General features: G+C 35.8%; 1 protein-coding gene across 2 annotated transcripts in view; it reads left to right on the forward strand.

The window, feature by feature from the left end:
- The window catches only part of iffo2b (intermediate filament family orphan 2b), a 35,386-nt gene that overhangs the window by 5,101 nt on the left and 10,253 nt on the right, over nt 1-20,032 (forward strand). The window lies entirely within an intron of this gene.

The raw sequence follows: 20,032 nt of genomic DNA on the forward strand, positions 1-20,032 counted from the left end.
TGAGCACAGCTCCAAATCTGTGGTTGTCCTTATCTGTCCTTAAATGGAGCCGTTATGAATGAGATTTCATCTTAATTTTGGGGGTAGATTAAATAATGCATGCCTGAATGATCACACAGAGTTCACAGAGGACGCAAGAGAGAGCGAGAGTGTGTGTGTGTGTGTGTGTGTGTGTGTGTGGTTCTGCTACTGCCTTTTCATCCAGGCATGTGCTGACTCACTGGCAAATGCAGCTTCACTACCCAAAAAGACCCAAAAAGCTGATGTCACGTGTACTGACGTCACGTGTAGCCCCGCCCCCAAAATGAGCGAAATCAAAAATGTGCTGTTTTGCTTATACTTTATTTAAACCTGTGTGAGTTTGTTTCGTGTCCCAATAAGCGGTTGCTTCCTGAATAATGGCTTTGTCCATACCGACACTCTTGGCTGCATTGCCGTGCTGTTGACTGGAGCCTGTGCCAACATCTGCTGTTCTTGGTCTAATTAAAGAGAAATGTTAGAGAGACTATTTAAAAGCTGGAGTTCTTCATTTTATTTTGCTCGAGAAATAGCTAAAATGGCTATTTTAGCTAATGGCTAAAATCATTCAAGAGAAAATGTACACATCCTTTTACTTGATTTCCATTGAAATCAAATGATCTACAAAGTTAATGTAGCTAAGAGTTACATGAGGCATATGACAACCAATTAGCATCAAGCAGACTGTCTGGCAAAATGATCACAAAATGATTAATATTTAGTAAAAGCTTTTTATTTTAAGTACTAAGGCACTTCAGGTAAAACTCTATTATTTTGTCTTATTGAGTTATTTATGACTTAATTTCTGACAGCAATATTAAATTATGCCATCGTGTGAGTTATTCCACAGCGCAGTCAAATTCTCAATTCTGATTGGTTTAAGAACATGTCTAATTGTTGATACAGTGATGTTTTCTGTAAGGACATGTTTGTTTAACATTTATAGAAAAAGACTCGGTGCTTTATAACTGTCAGAAGTGAATTATGGGAATGTATTCAGGACGGACGACTTGGCGTGTTTTTTTGTAACATGACAAACTGGATGTCTTAGTAACTTCACAAGCGTGAGAGAGAAAGAGAGAGAGAGAAATATCAGAGACATCATAAAGGAATGAAAGTTTAGAGTTGCTAACAAAAGCGGTAACAGGAACTAACATTCACAAAATCAAATAGATGCAAAAATATATAATGCGTTGTTAATTAAAAAATGTCTGCAAATTGCCAATTTGGGTGCAGAGAAGCCTTCACTTGACTGCACAGGTGAGATGAAAACAATAGGTAGATGTTTTATAAGTCTATTAGTTTAATGACGAGGAATTTTGTTTCAACACGTCAAATCTGCATTATTTCTAAAATAAGTCTTTTCCAAAGAAAAAGAAAATCAGAAACCAGTCTCAGGGAAATAAATCTCAGAAAATCACTGCAGCAGAATAGAGCAGTTTTGTGTGGTTTGGCATGCGTCACAAAGCAAAGACAGGTTTTCTTTGTGTGGAAAATTAATATCTTGTATAGAATAAATTCAGTGCTTATATAATAAATATATTAAAACTCAGTACATTTACAGTACACTCAGTGTTTAATACAGCAATGCTATGAGTACAGATTCCAGAAAGACCATTTAATTACATCACATTGGCTCTCGTGTAATCTTTTCCTTACTCTGCTCTTTGCTCAGCGGATCTTTTTATTTTTTTAAAATTCGGAAAGTTACTCTAACCATAAAGTTACTCTAATCTTACAGAAGATTAATTTAACTTTCTGAAATATTTGTAAATGGAAACATACTTCCACCGTTGCTGTCATTTGCATGGTCACCAGTCTCTAATTACTTCTTCTACATTCAGCTTTTCCCTGAAACGGGTCGCCACAGCGACTCATCAGTTTCCACCTAGCTCCATCCTCGGCATCCTCTACTCTCACGCCAATTACCTTTATGTCCTCATTTAACACATCCATATATCTCCTTTTTGACCTTCCTCTTGACCACTTACCTGGCAGCTCCATCTCCAACATACTTCTACTAATATATCCATCTCCCTCCTCTGTACATGTCCAAACAATCTCAGTCTATCCTCTCTGACCTTGTCCCCAAAACAGATAACAGATGTCCATCCTTGTCACTCCTAAAGAGAACCTCAACATCCTCATCTCTGTGCTGTTTGCTAGCTAGCTAAATCACACCATTCTTTAGCTAGCATAAATCCACTTAGCGCTAAAGTCTCTATGACTAGGCAACTTAGAACTTTAACATATGTGCTAAACATGTGTTTTAGCTTTTTAGCTGCGGTAAGTTGTTAGAACAAATGCTCAAAATAAAACACACAATTTTACTCTACATAAAATCTTAGTGACTTGGAAGAAGTGGATTCAAATCTTCAGCTCTTTATTACTTTTCAGTATTTCTTATCATCATTCTTTAAAACACCACAGTAGTTTAGCACTCCCTGGTTGCCAGTCAGATGTTTAATTGTGATGTGAAAGTTGCTAGCATCATCTCACTCCACTGGCTTATTACATTCTCACAATGTACATGTGCACAGAAGTAAAGTGATTGCTTCCAGTCATATTTTTAAAGCTTCGGTATTTGATTATGTCTGAACACAATGTGGAAATCTGTTCCTGGTGTGCAGAGTGGATTTATTTACAAATCCCTGTGGAAAGCATCAGAGTACAAAGTTGTTAACAGAAACTGTTATTTAGAATGAATTCAAGTAATCTGGGTGAGGCTTAGGAACTTGTTTTGACATTTTCTGGCATCAATCCAATATTTTACAAAAACATATCAGGATTTTCCTAACACAAGACAAAATGCTCTGACAAAGATTCTTCATGTTTGGTTGTTATGTAATACCAAGCTGTTTTCATTTATATTCATTTATATTCATGTTTAAATTATTTGTGCCTAATATTTCCTTTATTATTTTCCTTTTTTAAATGAAATCTATTTAATATTCACTTACATTAGGACTGTACTGTATGACATGCCTTGTATTATTTAACATATTTTTATGAGATTATTACATTTAAGATAGAAAACGTATTTTAAAACGTAAAAAAAACATTGTATTTTTTCCTATAGATTTATTTTTAAGTGCTATGTGAGTCATTTAACTAAGCAAATGAGGGGAACCTCCTGTTTACATAGTGCCTTGCACGGTTTTTGTGAAGTCATGTGTTTTTGTTCAGATTTCAGTGCTTGTATTCTGCATATAGCTATATACATGCTTGGAGGAGAGCACTAACTAGCCTCTTACATCATCAAGATTCAACAGTTGCACAAATCAGGACCTCAATTTAGCTTTATGTAACTCAATCAATGTACTTGCAATAAATAAAAATTCTCATATATTTTGTCAATTTGTATTAGCACCATTATCAGATTGTCTTTTTTTAGATTTAGCTCTGTTACCTACAGTATAAACACATGTGGAAAGTCAAAAGTCATGTCATGTGTTCGTGCTGAGGAACAGTATGAGACTTATTCAATGTGCATAGACTGTTTTTACCTTATCACTTGCATGTGTCTTGCAAAACCCAAAGCTGTTCCAGACACAGAATAATAAAAGTATTGTAAGTGGCTTGTGGTTAAGCTGTGTAACCCTTAACGAAGCTCTTCAGAGCCATGAACGTAATGGTAGTCTGAAGAAAGGGGCAAAGGCTGACTGATTACTCCTTTCACCTCTTTTTCTCTCTAACAGCTTTTTGTAGGGTTAAAAGGTAACATCTGTGAATTTATGGTCACTTTTCTATTGAAATGAGTTGAATTGAATTAGACTTACACATGCATGAGTGGGCACATATACACCCAGCCCTTAAAGGCTAATAATAAATCACCTGAAAAACATCTGGCCATTCACATAATAGAATACGCTTTAAGAGGACCGAATATACCATCTGTATCACTGACTTTTTGTATGTGCAATAGGAACAATGTTTGCTGAGCCTATTTGATGCTTTCATTTCAAAACATACTCTGCTTTCAACACTTTTTAAATGTGTGATGTGATGCTGTGTTTTTATTTCACTCTGACACTAGCACTAAAGCCATCTTGAGTATTTAGTACACAGGTTTTACGCCGGTGTAGACATGTTGCAGTATTAAACACTAATGACTTGTTTGCAGAACAATCTTGGATTTCAGAATAAACCAAACTATACAATGTAGTAGGAATGTAAGAGGTAGGAATGTAAGTCTGGACCTGGTTGATGGCTCATGCTTATGTTCTCCAGAATAAGGTTTATTGGCCAAGTGTGTTTACACACACAAGGAATTTGGTTCCAGCTGTTTGTGACTCTCAAAAATATAGACATAAATAACACTGAGTAAAATGTAGACATAAATAACACTGAGTAAACACTCAACATAAATAACACTGAGTAGACTAAATAACACTGAGTAAAATGGATTTAGTTTTTTCTTACATTGAGAGGTACAGTTGTAAAGATTAGTAATTTGATTTATTGAGTTACTGTAGCCTTTCTATCAACTTAAATTAGTCTGATTCCCTACTCTACTCCCTGCCCTTTCTCAATACAGCATTTATACAAAATAATAGTTTAAGAACAGTCAGCACGATGCAATATATTTTCTCTCTTTATTCTTTAAGCACAGGACATAATCTGCTTGCATTAACTTTCAAATGTATACCAAAATTCCAGTGGGTGGAGCTGGATCTCATCAAACTCATCTTATAAGCCTAATATTATACCTAACCCTTAACTATAAGATGCACAAAGAACAGCACTCTTAATAAACTAATCCAGCCTAAAACACAATGAGTTGTCTCCGACCCCCTTGGCTTTAGGTTTGACTCTACCCAGTTTTATCTCAGTCAGATCCAACTCTATCCCATGGATTTAGTTTTTTCTTACATTGGGAGGTACTAAGATATCGGACTTTGGCAGATGTATCTACTGTATTAAACACACGTCAGTGGGCCTAATTAAGCAGTGATAAAGAGTTATGTTCGAGTGCAGGCAACATTTTGTCTCGGTCGGAGGAAAGATTATCGATTTCACAGTTCCTGTGCTTTTTTATTGCCATAAAGTTCAAAAAAATGTTTATAGTCGCTGTAGCTGCAAAGAGATGTGCTTGCTTTGACATGCATTGATATGAATCAGTGTGCAGTTTACTGTTTGAGGTATTCTTTAGTCCAGTGCTGCAGTCAGCATGGTCTAGAAGATTGATGCGATGTAGAGCCATTGCCCACTCAGCACTGTGTGTGTGTGTGGTTGGGCAGAAAGCCACAGAGAAATCAGTGCAAAACTGCAGTCAAGCCAGGGCATGTGTATCGGTGTACAGATGAAGATTTTTCAGTTTACATCATATAATTTTTCAAATTAAAATAGTGTTTCAATGAAAACATAAATAACTGAGCAATCTGTCAATGAGAGCGCTGAGGTTCCTACTGTACATATTGAGGCTGTGTTGCTAATTGTGAAGAATAAGCTAAAAGAGGAATTAATGCTGAGGTCACTGAGGTAAAGGTTATTGATTATCATGTGTGTCTCGCACCTCTGAGGTTGTGGGTTTGATTCTTGTCTCCTGCCTGTGTGAGTGGAGTTTGCATCTCTTGCCCTGGGTTCCAAGAGTTTCCTCCAGGTTCTCGGTAAAAAGACGTGTTGTAGACTGATTGGCTTCTCTAAATTGCCCATATTGTGTAAATGTTTGTGTGAGTGAGGCGCCCTGAGATGGGTTGGCACCGTGTCCAGGGTGTCCCCAGCCTTGTCCCCCAAGTCTTCTAGGATATCTTGTAGGTTCTCTGTGACACGGTGTAAGATACTCAGTACAGAGGATGATGGATGGATCTTACTGCGTCTATTATTTATTTATTCAATAGACAGAAATAAAGAAAAAAAACATGTTGGAATAATGTTCTAATGGTAGAAAGCAGGGGAAATCCACATGTAGATCAGTGACTTTAATGCAGGAAAGTCTAGAGCGTGTGCTAGGAGCATCAGCCTTGTTATTCATCAGCACAAAGCAGGTGCCACTCTGGGCCTGTGGACATGGAACAAGGCCTGGCACGTGCCAGCTAATCTCCTGCACTTCAAATAACCCGGGTGCAGCTCAATAAATAAATAAATAAATAAATAAATAAATAAAAGCCTTTCCTTCTTGATCTAAGATCAGCAACTCCGTCAAACTCTTTCCCTTTCATGAATAATTAAAGCACATCAGAATTTAGCTCTTTGCTTTAGATCAATAGAAGTAAGAGTAACATTTTGGAGCTTTCTGTAACAGTCAGTTTTATAGCTGAAAAGCACGACTAGCATGCCAAGGCTACCTAGATCCCTTGAGAAACATTAAGCATGTTTTTATTCTATCCGTGTACATAAATTTGCCACCTTGGGAACCGTAATTAGATGAAGAGGAAGTGGTTCAATCAGTAACTACTGATCAAGCTGCTCCACAACAGTCTGCTAAAAATATATACTGGATATTATTATGGAATCTTTCAAAAGCTTTACAGAATCTCTTTTACCTCAGGTTTACCATTATATTCTGTGTTTTAGACTCATTTTCAAAAGTTAAAAAATTTAGACCCTTAGCTCAGAGATCTTGAAATTTTTGCACTTTCTGGTTCCTTAGTAACATCGACTTGGGATAAGGGAACGAACTTTTATAGCTGCTGCAATCAAGTGATAAGTGGGATAATCCACAGCAGTAAATGTAGCTATAAAAAGATAGCAAGTACATGTTTGATAAATTAAAATGTCCAGTGGTTAGAAAGTTGTTGTGGTATAAGGGAAACTAAGCACTTTTGGACATAAAAATAATTAACTTTGAACTGGTAACAGTAACTAGTTTTGTAACTAGTAACCCCAATGCTGATTATGTTTCTATAATAGCATTTATTTTAAAAAAAAATTTTTTTATTGTAAATGGTGCTTGGTTTTCTTTTAGTTTCAGAGATAGACATTTACTTCCTAGGGCTTCTTTATGCTAAATATAAAAAACAATTCTACTGCTCATTTTACTGAAGGTAAAATTGTCAAGGAATGTGGGGATAAAAGCAGACCCAAGTACAGAAATAACAAAATAAAAACAGATTTTATTAACAAAACACAAAAAATGAATACAGGAACCGAAACACAGAAGCCGACATAAAATAAGGACTCTGCGAAGCTAACCGCAACTAAAGCTTACTTGGGTTTATTTTTGCAATTCTTATCGTTACCCAAGGAAAAAAAGTGAAACTTGGTTTTGTTTTGGTTTAAGCAATCAAGGATTTGCTTCCTGGGGTTTTTCAAAAAAACTATGAAATGTCTTGGCACACAGGAGATAAAGGAATCTTTATCAATTCAGATATACAGTATGTTACTCAGGGTTAATTTTCCTGGATGTTTTAAAGATAAAATACAGTATAATCTTTCCAGATGCATGCTCACACATTCTGTAAAATACTGACATGACTGAAATCCCAGAGCTACTCCGATAATAATTACTTTGCCCCACTTTGTCGTTTAAAACTAATTAAATCTAAATACTGCTTAAGATGCTAAAAATAAATTAAAAAAAGAAGTACCTTCCTGATATTAATGAGTGTCTTAAACACTGTCCATATCTTTTATTAGTTTTTTTACTGTCCATATATAAGTTTTTTGGTAATCCTTATCAGTTACCAGGGAAAAATAAAACATTTTTGATTTAATTTTTGGGTTATTTTTATGGTTTTTTTTTTTTTTTTTATAAAAAGTTAAGAAGAAGGGGAAGAAACTTCCTGAGATCTGTAAATACTATTGTTTCTATCTATAGCAGGTTCAATGGAAAATCTGAAGAAACCAAACAAGATAAAACATGTAATGCACTTTTCCAAAGACAGCTGATACAAAAATTGCCAAAACAGTCAGATGGACAGCTGAAGGTTATAAATTGTTTTACTTCCCATATGAAATCCAAAAGGAACACTCTCCATGGGTTGTAATTTGGATAAAAGTTGCGTGAGATGGAGTTCACAAGTCACATCACAAACGTTCCAAATTATGCAGGCTTAGGCTTGACTTGGGTTGGGACTGAGGTGTGGCACTAAATTCGAGAGTAAGTTAGCTTCAAATCGGTACTGCACCCTGTACTGGTATGAAATGGACAGTTATATGCCACACATACGCACACACACAGACACACACATAAAACACTTCTGAATAATACTTATTTGCTTTCAGACTAGAACCCATTTTCCAGCATAGAGACAATGAGTTCACAAAAATATGAGCAACGATTCAGGTCACAGATGAGACATGCGAGCTGTTGTCATAGTGTTACCAAACAAAATGTCAGGCTGGACATCAGCCAGCCACTCAGTGAGCCGAGTCAATTAATCAGAGAGACGAAGCCCAAATGTCATTCCTCTCTCTCTTTCTCCCACCGCCTGTTTCCCCCATCCCATCTTTCATTCATCACCATCTACAGAAGCAGTTGCTTCTTAATGAACTGCTACTGTATGAAACGCTGTCTGAGACACATTCAGGATATTCCGATCTTTTAAATAGCTCAACTTTTCATTTACGGCTTTTAAGGAAATAGTGTCAACTTCGTGTCAGCTCAAATGGAAAGCTATTAAAAGGCTTTTCAGTGTTCTCGAACATGTGAGGAGACTGAAACACCGAACCTCCCTGTGCGTCGTACAGCAGACACTTCATACGAAGGACATCCGGTGACCTTAATGCTGAAAGAGCTTGCAATGTGATACTCGCATGCCTGAGGACTTTCTGTGGCCAGACTTTTGTCTGCTGGCTAAATGAGCTGGAAACCACAATAAAGCTACACAATTAACCAGATTTAAATTGGGATTAACAATTTTGTTAGATGTTGTTCTTTCTAAGTCCAGTGCATTAATTTATAAACCCTACATTAGACTGTGGGTTGTTGTTTTTTTTTTTTATCTCAACGGGATGCTGGCAGAGATGGAAATTATAACTATATTATTACATTTTTTTAGTTACATATACATTTGAATAAAGTCAATTTCATCTGCATTTTCACAATTTGCGGCACCAAATCTATTGTATTGTATCTATTGTATATAAATATAAGGACTTCTTCCATTTTGAAGTGACCTATAGAGACCCACTGTTATACACACATACAATGGCATTAACACACTTGAAAGAAACAGGGTATTGAAGACCCTATAGTGAAAGATCAACATCCTGCCTCATTGTCATTAAGCACTTCTTTTAACATGTGGATGATTGAAAGACTTTTTTTTATCTTTGCAAACAGTTCTTAGAATGGGTTAGTACTCAGGACTGAAATGGCTTTACTGGTCAAAGACCATCCTTTGTTGATGATTCAGAAGCATATACAAGCGATCAAGGCATTCCTGAGTGTAGAAAAACACTCATTGCCAGGCATTTGTTGGCAGTCCTTGTGGTGAACTCATTTCGCTGCTCTTTGTTTTAATCCTGTTTGTGCAGGAGTTCCAACAAACTTTCTGGTCCACCCAGATTTACCGATTAATGCAATTACCTATTCATCGATGTTAAATCATTATCACTACTCTTTTATTTTGTACATGTTGCTCCAAGCAGAGCCATTTTACATTCTCACACAGATATATATATCAGGGTTTGGCAGTTTTCTAGCCACAGTTACAGGCAGTAATGTGTTTTCAGTAGAAATGGCCTTTGATCAAAGAGCTGTCAAAACAAGGCTTCGTGACCACACCTCGTCCCACCTGTTTGGAAAGGTATATCTCAGAGCCAGGAACATATTCGTTCAGGGTGTGACCCTAATAAAACGGCTTAGTGTCTGACGGTGTATAGCTCAAGGGGTGATGAGATGGTTTGGTTAGGTATACCACAATGTTTCGTGATGAGATAATGAGTTTGTACTGAGGAAATAAGGTGTGGACTGGGTGTTGTAGGCATGGATGTGAAGGTGGATTCGTGAATAGCCTGGGATTACGAATTAATCCTTAAATCATACGAATTAATCAAATTAAATCATTCCAAAACCATTATGTAACCAAAATAACAGTTAAAGGAATATAAAAGCACAATTGTAAGTTAAGCAACCCATATTCATATCCATATCCCAAATGTATATTGATTATTGATATATATGATTTTTTATATATATATATATATATATATATATATATATATATATATATATATATATATATATGATTATACACACACACACATGAAACATTAATAGGGACACTTGTACACATTCTTTCACATTCATGCAATAGCAGTGAAGTGTATGAAATAATGCGGACTCAGGTGAAGAGCTACAGTTAATGTTCACAGTAAACATCAGAAGGAGGGAAAAAATGTGATCTGAGTGACTTTAACTGTGGCATCGTTTTTGGTGCCAGATGGCTGGTTTGAGTATTTCAAAGACTACTGCTATCTTGGGTCTCTACAGTTTACACACAAAAAAACCCTCCAGTGAGGACAGTTCTACAGGAAGAAATGCCTTGTTGAGGAAAGAGATCAGATGAGAACAGACAGACTGGTTTGACCTTCACAGGAAGGGTACTCTAACTCACATAACCATCTTTACAACTGTGGTGAACAGAAAAGCATGTCAGAACCATGATGCCAATGGACTACAACAGCAGAAGACCTCATCAAATCCTGGTATCTAAAGACAGGAATCGGAGGCTACAGTACACACAGGCTCGCTGAAACGTGACAGATTTTAAAAAAAAAAAAACATCACATTTGGATAATTACATGACTGTGCAGGAGGTAAAACGCCAGTATATTGTCAATATGTCTTAATCTTTGTTATAATGATGATATCAAAATATTCAGATTCATATTTATAAACACTTTCAACCACTTGACAATAAGAAATAATTTCATGATTTCATTTGATCCAAAATCAGTCACTCGTTTCATTAATCTCAGATCAAACAATCTGAACAACCTCTCTGTAAAAAAAAAAAAAAAACATTATTTTTATTAACGAAAAGCATAATGTTTCATTTTTGGAAAGTTTGTTTTTAGTCCTATTTCACCTCCACACACATTCCTCAGTGCTTTTGATTCCCAATCTGATAATGTTGGCTCCCGTATGATTTAAAATCTCTCTGGAGCTCCACACCTTTCTCAGAAAGCGGGCACTGCCAAGGTAAAAGGGAATTCCACTCGTTTCATTTCCCTTGGAACTGTATACTGGATCTCCTATTGTAGATGTGCGCTTTGTTCATTTTCCCCTATGCTCCATGTTCAGAGGAATCTGTTTGTATCCTGTCCTGAAGGTGTGTCCAGACTTGAATGGTCTTGATTTTGTGCCCTGGTTTGCAGGCACATGAAAGAGGAAGTCTCTAGGCAAGGAAAAAAAAGCATCATGTCCGTGTTATGCACGTTATTATATTATTCATTACGGAAAGGGTTAGTTATTTTATAAACATTTCTGCAATACTGAAATGATCTAATCCAGTCAAGCCCAGACTGATCATTGACTACTGAACAGTGGCTCGTGCCAATTCAGGATTTAAGGATTTGTATGTACCATACTGTTATATAAACCACAGCTGTGTCTGTAATACTAAAAGTATCCATGAATATTAGTTTGAGCTAGGAGTTATTAAAGCCTGGAATAATAATGTGGTTTGTTATTAAATACTGATGGACTGGAGACATTCTCTGTCATGTGGCCATAAAAACTAGGATGGCCTCAAGGCCCTCTAACAGCAGTACGAGCTTGTAATAACATTGAAACTCTCCAGCTTTTTATGTAGATGGGTCTTAAGAATCAGTCAAATAAATACATTTACAGAATAAAACACATGGGGTTGTTGCGATGTGGTAAAATAACCAGCGATGTGTGATGTGACTGTATGTGAGAGTTACTGTGTCCATATGAAAGTAGATTATTTTCCTACACCATGTTTTTTTTAATAATTAAAGAACCATACACACCATACACACCATACTTTGTAACTGTTTATATAGCTATTTTTTTGTGGAAATGGCAGAAAAATAGCAAAAATTCCTGTTATTGCTTGCATTGGAGCAGTGATAAATAGTTGTTTTACTTACAAGCTATGCTTTTTTTCTATTACGACAAAAATTGTAGTACAGTTTGATTTACAGAGAACCTGGTTTCCTGAAGACTTTGTGCATTGGGTGGAAATCACGCTGACTAATAAAAAGCACTAATGCTGGACACGCCTTGAATAAATGTTGACAAATGTCACCTGAAAAAAATTATCATTTCAACAACAATTTGATTTAATGTATATTAATTACATTAGATTATATAGTGTGATTGAAAATTAAGCAACGTGTACTGACCAATAAGATTTGAGTACACATTAATTAATATTAATAATTTTCACATACTAAATGTCCAACATGCCATACATTCTACGAATTTTCCAACTATCATCTTGGTTGTGAATAAATTTTGACTTTTATTAGCGTTTATGTTTAATATGAGAGAAAAGAACCCAGGTGTTATATAAAAAAAATAATCAAATAAAGTGTCAATTAAATATGGTGCAACAATCACAGAGCTACAAGCTCCCAACAAATGAATGTTGTATATCGTCGCTGTCGGGCGAAAACCTCGTATGTCCAAATTTGGTCAATTTCATATTTTTTCACATATCGATACTACTGGTCAGTTCCCACGTGGGTCTGTTATTTTTACAAGTTATTAACCAATCTAAAGTCTTGAAAATAGCTTGAACGCAAATCTCTTAACTCCATTGGACACTTCAACTGTCTGAGAAATCTCGTAACTCCACCTCTTCTTCACTCCACGGGAGAGCTTCGCGGCATATTTCTCCTCGAGATTAAGAGTCGCAATGAATCAACACGTCTTAAAGTCATATTTCGAGGGGCTCAAAGAGTAAAAAATCTTGACCCCCGCTAGTTCTGGTGCTCGTCTGAGGACAGGAATTTAGCGCAAGACAATCCTCTGCAACACGGACTAAACCCTGTGCACTGCAGATAAGATAGGATTGTATCTTACAATGTCAAGGCAAACCGTTATGTTCAACCGTCATGCTCATCACTTTAAGCAAGCTGGCTGGCTTTTTGCCTCGTTATTATACCTAAACATGCCGTATAACTTAGTGAAACGATAATTTGAACTTTATTAATTTTATTTTTTGGGTGAACTATTCCTTTAACTATGATTTTATCAATGTTTATCTGTGTTATTGATGTATTTTAAATATCTATTTATTACTGCTTATTATACATGTTCATTGACGTTTTAAAATGTTTTTTTATAATATAATATTTGAATTAAATTGAATGTTTTGGATACCACTATTAAATTATTATTTTTATTATTATTTTACTGACTTTAACTCAGCCAACTTATAGACAATGCCTCTCTTGGCACTGTGCATGTAAAACACTGTTTTTTGGACACTAACAAGTGACAACAGTTAGGTTAGATACATTTGAGTAGGTCTGTTTTGTTAAAAATCGATAGCTGTAATGCTTCTGTGCAGAAAGAAACCCGTGAGCCACGAAGGTAAGTTTGCGAGCAGATTAGACTAATTTCCACCTATTAGACAGCCTAATCAGCTTATCGTGTTTTGTATTGCATCACTTATAGCTCTTAAACCTTTAAAATAGAGTTTAGGAAGATGTATGTAACTACAGTCATTAGCTTTGGTTAACTATTGAAGCCTTTTCTCTTGTCAAAAGGCTCAACGTGACCGCAGACTTTATTGAACACTGCTGGCAGCAGCGACATCTGTGTCCGTACCATTCTTATCAATGACGGCATAATCTCGTATCTCCCTGCTCCCAAGTCATAAAGCTTGTATCTCTGATAAAACGTGACTTTGGGAAGATGTTGTGTTAATGTTGGTACACAACGGTATATGATAGCAATATAAGGTATAATAACAACTTTAACGATACAATGTTTAATAACTCAAAAAAATACGGCGTTTCCTGAAAAATAATGGTTTTGGAGATACGAGGATTCCGCCCGACAGCGACGATATAATGTGGTATACAAAAAATGTTCATTAACAGTTAATAGGCTAGTGAGAGCGTGGGACATCATTCACACAGCATATATTTTACTGAAAGCTGATAAGTCTGTGCCACTCATAGCACACATTCCATTAAACAGATTTCCTTTCAGTGACACTATACAGCTGAAATACAGGTTAAAATTGTTTATGTGGAATGTTTGGAATATATGACCTCTGTATGACAAAAAAAGTTCTTTTTTATCATGTGAATTATGAATCGTGTGAGTTTAAGGAAATACTTCTACTCCCTACACTTTGTCTCTCTTAGTTCATCTACATACTTGTACCAAATGCTCATGAGCCCATCAGCTGTCCTCTAAGTACTTAGTGTTATTGATACATTTGGAGATTTGAGGTGGAGGCTATTTTCTTCTGCTCTATTTAAAGTGCTCTAATTCTGACTTGTCGAAAGGGAATCTTGCCTTAACAAACTACGGCCATTTGATTTAAAAAAAGAAAAAAAGAAAAAACGCCATTGTTTGCAATAGTAAGTTTTGTAAGATTGTGACATCATAGGAGATATATATTAATACTATTGGTAAACATGTAGTTATCATAAGAGAGTAAAACCAAGCTACCATATCATAGTACCAGATTATAGTTTCTTAGGATACCACACATAGTAGATCCAATGTCGTAGATCCAACATATACCTCAGTAAAGCAATAGGGTGTCATATACCATGGGTAAATATAGTAGTATACCATGGGGAAAACGATAGAATACTATAGTAGAACTATAGTGTTCACTAGTAGAACCAAAGTGAATCATTGGGAAAAACCATAGGGTTTTATAGTAGAAACATTGAACATCAAAATAGTCATTGTATCATAATGAACCCAAACTAGTACAGTATATGCAGTAGGTCGAGGAAGGACTCAAGTGTGTCCTCAGCTTGTCCTTTATTAGCTTGTCCAAATCCAGAAATCAGCATTACCACATAGGTTGGAGGCGTGAAACAGGGGGTAATCCATAATCACAACCCGAATACATTATGTTCTTACTATAACATAATCATTTTTATATTAAAATAGGCAGAGCCTTCTGAACATGAAAAATATGTGTCAGGACAGATTAATTGTTACTAGAAATGGACAAGAATACAGAAAGAGATATCACAGGTTATATCAGCACAAAAAAGCATCTAGATCAATTTAGTAAGCCCTGGTTGTAATCTGTTGAAGCAGGGAGGTTTTGTCTCACCTACACTTTCTCCAGACTGAATATTCATTAACACTCTGTATGTGTCGCAGCCTCTGTGGACAGAACAGATTCCTTCAGGCTGTCTGCATTACACCTAATCAATAATGAGCAAAACCCTCATGGTCTGTCTGTGTGTGTATGCATGAGTATGTATGTGTGTGTGTGTGTGTGTGTTTGTGTGTGTGTGTGTGTGTGTCTGTGCTTAATAAATGGATATGGGGTTTCACGAATTCAGTATGGAGCGAAAAGGTGGAATCGAAGCAGTATGGAAGCACAAATGGGCTCTCCATAAACTATATCCATGTACAGTATCATGACCCAAAATTGCACTGGGATTATATATTTCATGTATTCACTCGGCATTCATTACAAATGGGGTGCAATGGGATATGGTGGTGCTTGAATTTTAACTCACAACATTTCAGTCATTACAGTAGCACAGAACCATAATCCTGTAATTTCTGCCTTATGCCCTGCATCCAATATTTCCATTAAGAAAAAAGAGCCAACTCCATTAAATAAATGAGCAGATAGGTAGGGTAATTATTGACTTAATTAAATATTGTTTGATTGATAAACATATATAAGTGTGTATTATTTCTGCACAAATTACTTTTATTTTATTTTAGTTTAAGTTTAACTTCCATTGACTTATGTTATAAAAATATTGCCATTACATACAGGAAATATGTCAGGAAACAGGAAACATACAGAAACAATATGATTCCTATTAACACTTTCTGAAAGGGCAAAAAAAAAACATTGACATAGAATGAAAAGTACCAATGACAGGAACATGACGCTTTTATTTTTTCATGTAAATGCTAATAACAATATAAAAAGCTTCTCTGAGACATCCTTAGCTGCATTAGCATATTCATGGATGAGGTATTTACATACCAAAATCTAGCCTACTTTTTAAGTTTTGTTTTATTGTGGTAAAAAGTCTTTACTCTCTGGTGGTTAGAGGCATGCCGGGTTTGTTTTACAGTGAAATAAAGTTTAAACATACTGTAGCTTCTTTTAACAGGTTTAGCCAAATGTGGTGATTTATGTAGTGTTACTCCATGCTAACTCATTAGCTGATTGTCTAGCAGAGTAGCTGATGGCTAGCTATTTTATTTATTTCACTTGAAACCTATAAAATATACTTTTCTAACTTTTTCTCTTCCTTCTGACATTTTTAAATGTTAGCTTTAATCCTCAGTATACATACATATTAGCTAGCATAAAAAAACACAGCTATATTAATAATGCTCTCACTCAGTTAAGCTCATACTTACTCAGCATGCAATCTTTCCTAACTACTCAGATGACTTTGGAATTTTTGGCCACCCTCTCAGGCAGTTCCGAGTCCTTGTAAGGTGACTCTTTGTCTATTTACAACTCAGACAAGAAGGACAGGCAGTCCAGAGCTCCTTATAAGCAGTGTGATGGCTGAGAATTGAATGATTTCACCATGTGCTACAGTTTTAGGGTTGGTTGTCATTCCAAACTAGTCTGCTTTGCAGAGCTGCTCTATCTTAAATATTGTGATGCTAGTATCCTTCAGATGATTGATTCTTGATAGTTGATCAGTGGCACTCATCAGTGGTAGTGGACAAACCACTGGATTGTTTATTGTTGATTGGAGGTTGGAGTTCAAGCTACAGCACTTACATGTTGGACCCCTGAGCAAGGCCTTTAAACCCTCTCTCTGCTTCAGGGGTCTTCTATAATCTCTGACCCCAACCTCCAGCTTTTTAAATCAGCTTTAAAATAGATAACACAAATATTCTGGGGCTAGTTCAAATGTGGAATCTCTGAACATGTGGGTTGAAAATAATATAAACTGTGATTCACGCTTGTGGGGCATATTAAAGTGGTATTATAATGAAAGGTTTACCATCCCTGGGCTCTGAGACCCATTCTACTGCCAGTGTTTATTTATGACAAACTGGATTGAATGGGTATGTGCTTGATTTTTTGTACCTGTTTGCCATGAGTATGGCTGAAACACCTGAACTCAGTAAATAGCAGAGGGTCCACATACCTTCGGCCATATAGTGTGTATAAGCTTGAATATGTATGTACATATTTTGTTAGGAAGGCTTTAAAAAAGGTTGTTATTTTGTCTTACTATCTTGTATTTTCAAGACAGCATGTTAATAACTCATTACTTTGACTTAAATATTCAGTGATTCAAGATATGCTATGTTATTTTCTGATTTCATCATATCTCGATATCATTAAAGACATTACTTTAATATTTTCATATTTTTTTAATTACACACTATTTCAAAATAGTTATTTCGCTTTTTCAAGACAGGACGTAAATAATTAGAATTTATTTTATTTAACACTATGCACTCTGCTTTTGCATGATCTTGTTAATTCTACATATTATTATTACAACTTTATATTTAATACTTTTAACATTAAATATGATATTTAATATTAGTTTATAGTAATAATAATTACTAAAATTGCTCTGTAGTAGCTGTATCTTCACTATTATTGTAAAAAAAAAAATGGAAAATTGTAAACCTTCCACTGCGTGCTGTAATATTTATCCCTGACAATTTCGATCATGCTGTACGCCCTAGTGCTCATATTACATTCAGTCACAAAAGAAATTGTGCTAAGCTGCTGTGTGTGTGTCATGACGTGATTGACTGGAAGTGATGTAACTGTGAACCTCAGAGACCTTTACGGCTCATCACACCATAGCTGTGTGTGATTTAAACACGGGTGAAGCAGCTGAGACAGCAATCTGGACACAAGTCTCTGATTATGGTTGCAACCTTTTAGCACCAAAATTAAGGGACTAGGGCCTGATCGATACATCGTTAGATGATACTATTGACCGATCATATGGATTCCAGGATTTATTGAACTGTTGAGGATTAGAGTGATGTAAGAATCATGTCTTTGTAAAGGTTGTGTTAGGAAATCACATGGATTGTTATAATAAGCATTTCATATTTAGCAGGATATAACAAATTTAAAACGAAAAAATTTTAAATGGTTTTTCTAGAGATTTTGTCTTTTGATTTGAATTGGTGTATTTTATACACATTGAAATTACTTTCCTTCCTATTCTTTATTTTATTTTGTAAATAAATTGTAAAATAGAAGTACATTTTGTTTCAAATACATAAGGTGTACATTCTTTTGCACTTAAATGCTTACTGCTGTTTATGCTGTTCATGTTCCTTTAAGAAAAGAGAATCAGAGAGTCATATTCAGTAAAGAGAATCAATTCAGTAAAGCTAGTTCCTACTTATTATATTAACTTATAATTTATATTATCAGAAGATTCAGCTCTTGTTTTTAAATCTTAGATGGATGATGAGAGACTATTATTATGAGTATTTATAGACCATGCATATATGGTTAAAGACAAAAAAGACCTTTTTACTTTTCTGTGGTTTTACATATGACTGGTTCTCTTTTAGATTAGAACCGAAAGGCAGAACGGAGAGCGCAGGCTTCTGTTTCAATCCCGTGAATCTCTTGTGGTTAGAGGTTCGTGTGTGTGTTGTGGTCCAGTCACTTGGTTCAGTTCTCAGTGAAAACAGAGCAGCAAGGCTTATCTGTATGCCGACACTGCAGACGCTATGCTGCATTGTATGGGACGGTGTTTACCGTTTACTGTTTGTGCACCATGGAAACAGACTGTCCTCTTTAAAAGTGCAGCCCCGATATATCACTCAGTGTGTGACAAGAAGCTTGATGAGCTATTTTGGTGTCTCCCACGAGGGTTGCCATAGCAACCCGGGACTTATTCTTTTAAAATGATCTGAGTCTCAAAGAGCCCTGCTCCTTAGGTGGTCAGGAAATCCTTCTTCTTTACTGCCACCAGCTCCAGCTTTAGTTTAGTTTTATACTTGACATTTTGAAGCAAATGATCTTACAAGTTGTTTATTCACTGCATTGCAGGGTGGGTGGGTGGGTGGGGGTGTGTGTATGTGTGTGTGTTTGTGTATTTCAAAGGGAAATTACTCAACATGCGGAATTAAACCATGACTCTTAAGCCATTTCATGGGGAATCTAAGTGCTTTCTGAACTGGGATTTCCCTAACAGAAGATAAAACCCCTTATTTATCCACTGAATATTTAAAGTACTTTCCAAGCGTGAAGGTCCAACATCAGACTGAACATTAAATGTTTCCAAACAATTCCTGTGGCTTTCTGATTCAGAGACTTTTTTGAGATTTAATGCATTGCAGCACTAGGAAGAGAGATTTTCTGAATGAGCGGATTCTGTGCTAGTCAATGCACCCATTTTTTGCGTTGTTTTCCATATAAATGCAGAATCTGTCACGCAGCTCAATCTTTGGATGAACCCTCTGCCCTCAGGCTGCTGATTCCTGGTCTGTTCTGCTGCATCGAGATTAAATTACACTGTGGCCTGATAAACAGACTACAGACGCCTGGGCTTCACCACCTTGAGCCATTTATACCTGCTGGGTTTTAAGGCGATGTTTAATACTCGTGTGCTTTCCAGTGAATAGCAATAAATATCCTGATGTCTGAAACACTCATATTTTCATCTCTTTTCTAATCAGTAGAACCCGTATTTATGGAACAAGTTGTTTCCTGTGTTTAGGGAACCTCCTTATGGCAGAGTAAATAACAAATGGATGGAAAACAACACATTGCAATTTTAGAATGTTAAAATAAAATAAAATTTAGGAAAACTTTTATTAATTATTAATTTATAAAAATTTTTATTAATTATAAGAGTATGAGGAAATACAAATATGTATTACATTTATTTTTTTCAATCTTTCAAGCTCACTATATCAAGCTTGAAATGAGGTTCTTCTTTCATTTCAAGCATTTATTTCTAGAAAGCTGCT

The sequence above is a fragment of the Tachysurus vachellii genome, chromosome 22 (assembly GCF_030014155.1).
Source record: "Tachysurus vachellii isolate PV-2020 chromosome 22, HZAU_Pvac_v1, whole genome shotgun sequence".
Classification (NCBI taxonomy): Eukaryota; Metazoa; Chordata; class Actinopteri; order Siluriformes; family Bagridae; genus Tachysurus; species Tachysurus vachellii.